We start from the raw sequence: 6,000 nt of genomic DNA on the forward strand, positions 1-6,000 counted from the left end.
TGCTGTGTTCCATGTATGCGCAGACCCAAATTTTACTGGAAAACGGGTGGTGCCTATGAGCGTCATTTAATCTAGGCATTTAACTTAATCTTCCTTTGCAGTTTAACAAATTAAGAACAAGTTATCAGATGGCTGGAGAGCAGAGTGCAATCTTTTAAATTAAACCATTTGACAATAGATAACTGAGTAAATTCTAACAGGTGCATGTATCAATAAGTTAGAGGTCAGACCATTTCAATCATACTTGTGAATTCAGCTGAGAATTCTCTACATTATTTTCATGGTAATATTGACAGTTTTCTCTTTGGAAAAAAAGCAAAATGTTAAAGTTTATCAGCAGCTTTGTAACTGGTGTGTAAAGAAGATATTGATTGTGCATCTCTCCCTTTTAAGAAATAAAATAGACTGAACTGTTACTGTCAGTTTGCTGTGATACCTTTTCTACAGATCTGTCAGGTCGGTATGGACCTGCTCTTAGGATATTGACAGCAACCTATTTTCCATCTTTACTCATTGGCTATCAGCATCTCACACCAAGCGATCCTAAGGATGGATTAGGTCATTGCCTTTTTTCTGTAAGTTAAAGGTTAAACTTGAATGCTTCAGTAATTTGTATTCAATACTCTTTCTCATGCAGACTCGACAGAACTGCACCATGCACAGATAAGAACCCAAATATTAATTTAGCATTATTTAAAAGGCACTTCACCAATGTATTATAAGACAAAGCTCCCATCTTTCACAATGTTATCCATTACCTTGAGAAGAACTGATGTGATAAACATGGTTGCTTTGAATTCATTTTAATTTCTTTATCAAAGACACACTAGAATGTACTCAATTTTAAAGATTCCCCATCTAAGCCAATTTTTAAACATTTTTGGATTTACTATTCACCGTATATATTTAATATGATTTCAAATATTAACCTACTGAAACCTGTTATGGTATGAACTGTTCAGAAAAGCTGCACAATATTCCTTTTAAAAAATACATCAAAATAAGGTTCATGAGATAGATTTGGCAGAAAAGACTTAAATTTCAGGCTGTATAATTACTATCAATTTTCCTTCATCCAATGGTTGACTCTTTGTTCACTATTGTCAAACTGTTGTGTGGCTAAATTAGATAGCCCTCAAAAATGAGCGTTGAGTTTGTGGTACGCAATTACCCCACACCCGTTCAACGTAATCAAGGCAGCATGCCCTGCCTGCTGATTATCATGACTGCAGGTACCCAAACATCACTACCTGCCAGCACTATCTAAAGCCAGCCTGCCACCTTTTAAGTTGGAAGGTGCGTGTGACTGCTAGGATGCTGACATCATTTGGAACAACGCTATGCAACAAAGGGCCATGGCCGTCCACAGGAGAGAATGTGAACTAAGGCTTCCTGACCTTTGACTGGCAATCAAGATGGAGGGTGTGGAAAGATATTCGATAACTGCAGCAAGGCAGGAGACCCTCTATTTATACAATGCAAAACTAGTGAGAGATGGAAGTTAATGCCAGAAATCCATCATCAGCGACCTGGATGCAATGTGGTGTTTATTTAGTTTATTGACCTCAAAGCAGTGGTCAAGGTCAATTAATGCATCTTCAAATGCCATATCCCAGCAACTGCGCTACAAGCCTCACATTAATTTACCACGCACTACCAACTATCTCTGTCAATCAGGATTCATACCTACGTTCACATGATTCATTCTGCACACACACACATGCACTGCTGCAAGCACAAACTGTCAGCTATTCAACCATGGCAGCCACATCACCAAACAAATAGATTGGGTGGAATCTTCCCATCATTTGTCAGTGTCAGTTTTCGTGAGTAAACCGATGAGTAGCTCCCCTGCTGCACTGCTGGGTTTTCTCTCCGGATTCTCTGGCGCACAGAGAATCTGGGGGAGTGGGTTTTGCTGTCACTCTGGTTTTCAAATGGCACTGGGTGTTATTAACTGCGTGCAGGTCGTTTTGCCAGAGCCACATGTCAACTTTGAGAGGCACACAACCGCATCTATCACATAACCAGAAAGAGAGTAGCCAAGGTGTCAATAAGTCTGAGGAACTTAAGATAATTAATATCAGCAGAGAAAAAGCATTAAAGAAACTTAAGTCGCTGAAAGCTGACGACTTCTCACGACCTGGTGGCTTACGTAATGGGAGTCTAAAAGAGATGCATGCACTGAGGAGTGGCACGGTAGCACAGTGGTTAGCACTGCTGCTTCACAGCGCCAGGGACCTGGGTTCAATTCTGGCTTGGGTCACTGTCTGTGTGGAGTTTGCTCGTTCTTCCTGTGTCTGCATGCATTCGCTCCGGTTTCCTCCCACATTCTGAAAGACGTGCTGGTTAGGCGCTTTGAGCTGAACAGGTGTCGGACCGTGGCGAGTAGGGGAATTTCACAGTAACTTCCTTGCAGTGTTAATGTAAGCCTTACTTGTGACTAATAAAAAAATCAATAAATAGATTTTTCAAAATTCCCTAGATTTTAGAATGGTTCCAGCAGATTGAAAGTTGGCAAATGTAAGTATTCTTCATGAAAGGAGGGAGAGAGAAAACAGGGAACTGCAGGCCAGTTAACCTACATCAGTCACGGGGAAAAAGTTGGAATATATTGTTAAGGGAGGTACCTAGACATAATGGATGATCAGGCAGAGTCAACCTAGTTTTACAAAAGGGAAATCATGTTTTGACAAATTCCTGAGGGTTTTTTGAGGATGTAACTCATAGGGTAGATAAAGGAGAACCAGTAGATGAAATACACTTGGTGCTTGGTTAGATTGATTGGCCATGCTAAGTTGCTCCTTAGTGTTGGGGGATGTCAGGGAGATTAGTAGGGTTATGCATGGTTATGGGGATAGGGCCTGGGTGGGATTGTTGTCGGTGCAGGCTCGATGGGCCAAATGGCCTCCTTCTGCACTGTAGGTATTCTATGATTCTATTATATAACAGGTGGTAAAATGACCAAAGCCCATAGGAAAAATTGATCAAACAATCACAACAATTTGCAATCAGTATTTTGTCACGGGAAGGTAAGCACACTAAAGTCAGAAGTAAAGATTTCAACCCCACTTTTGGAGATTGTTAATATTGAAACATTTCTTTTTAAAAAAAACTTAAACACACGTGATTAGAATAACAGGGTTAAATTTAATCTGACATTGCCCAAAACTTTTCTACTTCGCTAGACTCACAAAGAAAACACCCTTTTTCAGGCAACCGTCCTTATCGATTCTTAATCTATAAAAATTCAAGTAACATTTACTGTTGCTATGGAGAGGTATCTCACAGGGCTTCTCTCTCCATCTCACTCAGCAATGGAAATCCAAAGCTTGAAACAAAAGCTTGCTTTCTGAAACAAACACTTCTCTGGGGGTGGCTGGAGGTTACTTACTCACAGGTCTGTCCAAGCACAGCATACTCTTCAAGATAGCACGTGCACACGCCTCCTGACAGTTTTCAATCTTTCCTTAAATATGGTTGGGCAAAATCTTACCAAAAAATGGCAGAGTGCTGTTTCCGGCGAGAAAACCGATGTGTTTTTCTCCAGAGAAACCAGTTGGGTTTTTTCTCCAGATCTTACGACACTCTGTCAAAAAAATCAAGGGGCGTGTTTCCTGCCATCATACCAAGGGACAGGGACTCAAAACGGCGGCAAAACCCACCTGCTCAGAGATCGGGGTGCTGTCTTTAAAGGGCTCCCCAATCAGAACCTGAGTAAACCTTCCCCCCAGCCCACCACGGATGTCTGAGGGCCCCCCCCTCCACCCTGGATCAGGGTCAGCCTTCTCTATTCCACCAATCATCAGCCCCTTCTACCTCCCCACGATCATCAACCCCTCTCTCTCCCCCACAATTATTGGCCCCTTCATCTCCCCCTGTCCCTGATCATCGACACCTTCCCACCATCTCCCCCCCAACCCACACACAGTCTGAACCAGCACCCACCTCCACCAACCCCTCCTACTAACGACCATTATTGGCCATCCCCTGTTCCACCGTCTGCTCCCGGCCACCACCACATGTAAATGAATTCCACCACCCCCCTCCCACCCAACCGTGAGGCCCCCACTGGGGCCGACCCCTTGGCACAGGTTGGCAAATGGCACCAGCGTGACGTCATATTGGCGTGGTATCAATATACAGCAGGGGGGATGTTAAACATATGTAAATACATTCAAATGTATATAAAGCAGGTTCACGCCTGCTACGAGCATGAACATTAATGCGTCACCAGCGAGGGATGGGGATGATCTGAAATCACGTTCTCTCCAGCGAGAACTGCACCTTCCGGATCGTGAGCCCCACTGACAACCTTGCAGGTGGCAAACGCGGACTCACGATATTGCCCTCCGAGTCGCAGTTGATCAATTAGGGCTGATATGAGGAGACATTTCTTCACTGAGTATGTTGAATCTTTGGAATTGTTTACCCCAATGGGTTATGGACCCTCCACTTTGACTATATGCAAGGCTGATTTAGACAGGATTTTTGATACCTCTGGGAATCAAGAGATACGGCAAGTCGCCAGGAAAGTGGAGCTGTTTCTGAAGATCATCCATGATAACATTAAATGGTGATCGCTTCTCGGCCTTTTGGCTAAGATCAAGTGTGGTCTGTGATGCGCGATATAACACACGAGAGGCTGGGTGTACTCGGGAAATAAAGGCTTTTATTGCCAACAATAACAGAGCTACTATATACAGTATACGATCCCAGACTAAAGGGTCACCAGGCAGAGCAGTGACCTTTATACCTCTCCCAGGAGGCGGAGCCAACTGGGGTGTGCCATAGGACTATATTAACAGGTAGAACAGCCCAACCCTAACCCCAACAGTAACATATCTACAGACTCATAGTACTGGCCAGACCATGGCTCAGCACTCCTGGTGGGAACCAACAATGGTTCACCACAGTCTGCTGATGCTGCACTTAGTTGAGGTCATTGGGTTGCATTTAAGCTTCATTTTCATATGAAGCAATTTTTAAAAGCGGCATCTTGGCCTTTTGGCTAAGATGCAAATGAGATCAAGCCTTGGAGGCGGAGACATCCGCCTACTCCAATCAGCTTGGCTCATGTAGATCAGGCCCAAGACAGGTTAGGGGTTGCATACCCTGTCTTGTCAGCTTGGATCGGAAATGTCTCAACTTATTGAGACTCTGAATTGGACTTGATTTGATTGAACTGGAAAAGTATTTAAAAAAACATTAAATGGTGGAGTAGGTTCGAAAGGCCGTTTGCACTGCTCCTGCTCCTGTTTATGTTATCCAGTGAAAAGGATTCCACTCCCTCAATGTCCGGCTGGTGTGTGGTTATAAAGGAGCAAACGAAGCAGCTCTAATGCTTGTATCCTCACAGCAAACATGATGCCTTCATTCTTTGGCAGCCCTCTGTGCCATCTGTTTTTTGAATAGTCGTGACAAACCAGAGGACATCCACTGGGCCGACCAGAACAGCTATCCTTTAACAACAGGGCTCATGACCAGGTACAGGGAGAGAAATCATGGCCCCTGGTACTTCTCCTGTTTGAAGACCCCCTTATTCCCCCCTCTGCACTTTAACACTCCTCCCCCCCCCCCCCCGAATCATTTTTCTTCTTTCAAGCTTCACCAAACAATCACAGGAAGGTACTGGTAAAATGATAATGCCCAATTCTGACATCTGGCTACAAATGCTATCCAATATATATATGCAGCATGGACCATTAATATTCAGAGCAGCAACGGTATAATGCAGTGTGAATTTGTGTGCACCCTGTGCAGTGATTCCTCTGTAACTATTAAACAAAGCAGAGAGTACAAATTTTACTTGGACAGTATTCTGCAAGTTGTTAGTTTGCCAGGAAAATATCCCATTAGCTATTTGTAACACTATGCAAATCATAGAATCCCTACAGTACAGAAATAGGCCATTCGGCCCATCGAGTCTGCACCGACCACAAACCCACCCAGGCCCTACCCCCATATCCCTACATATTTTACCTACTAATCCCTCTAACC

Source organism: Mustelus asterias, chromosome 16 (assembly GCF_964213995.1).
Source record: "Mustelus asterias chromosome 16, sMusAst1.hap1.1, whole genome shotgun sequence".
Classification (NCBI taxonomy): domain Eukaryota; kingdom Metazoa; phylum Chordata; class Chondrichthyes; order Carcharhiniformes; family Triakidae; genus Mustelus; species Mustelus asterias.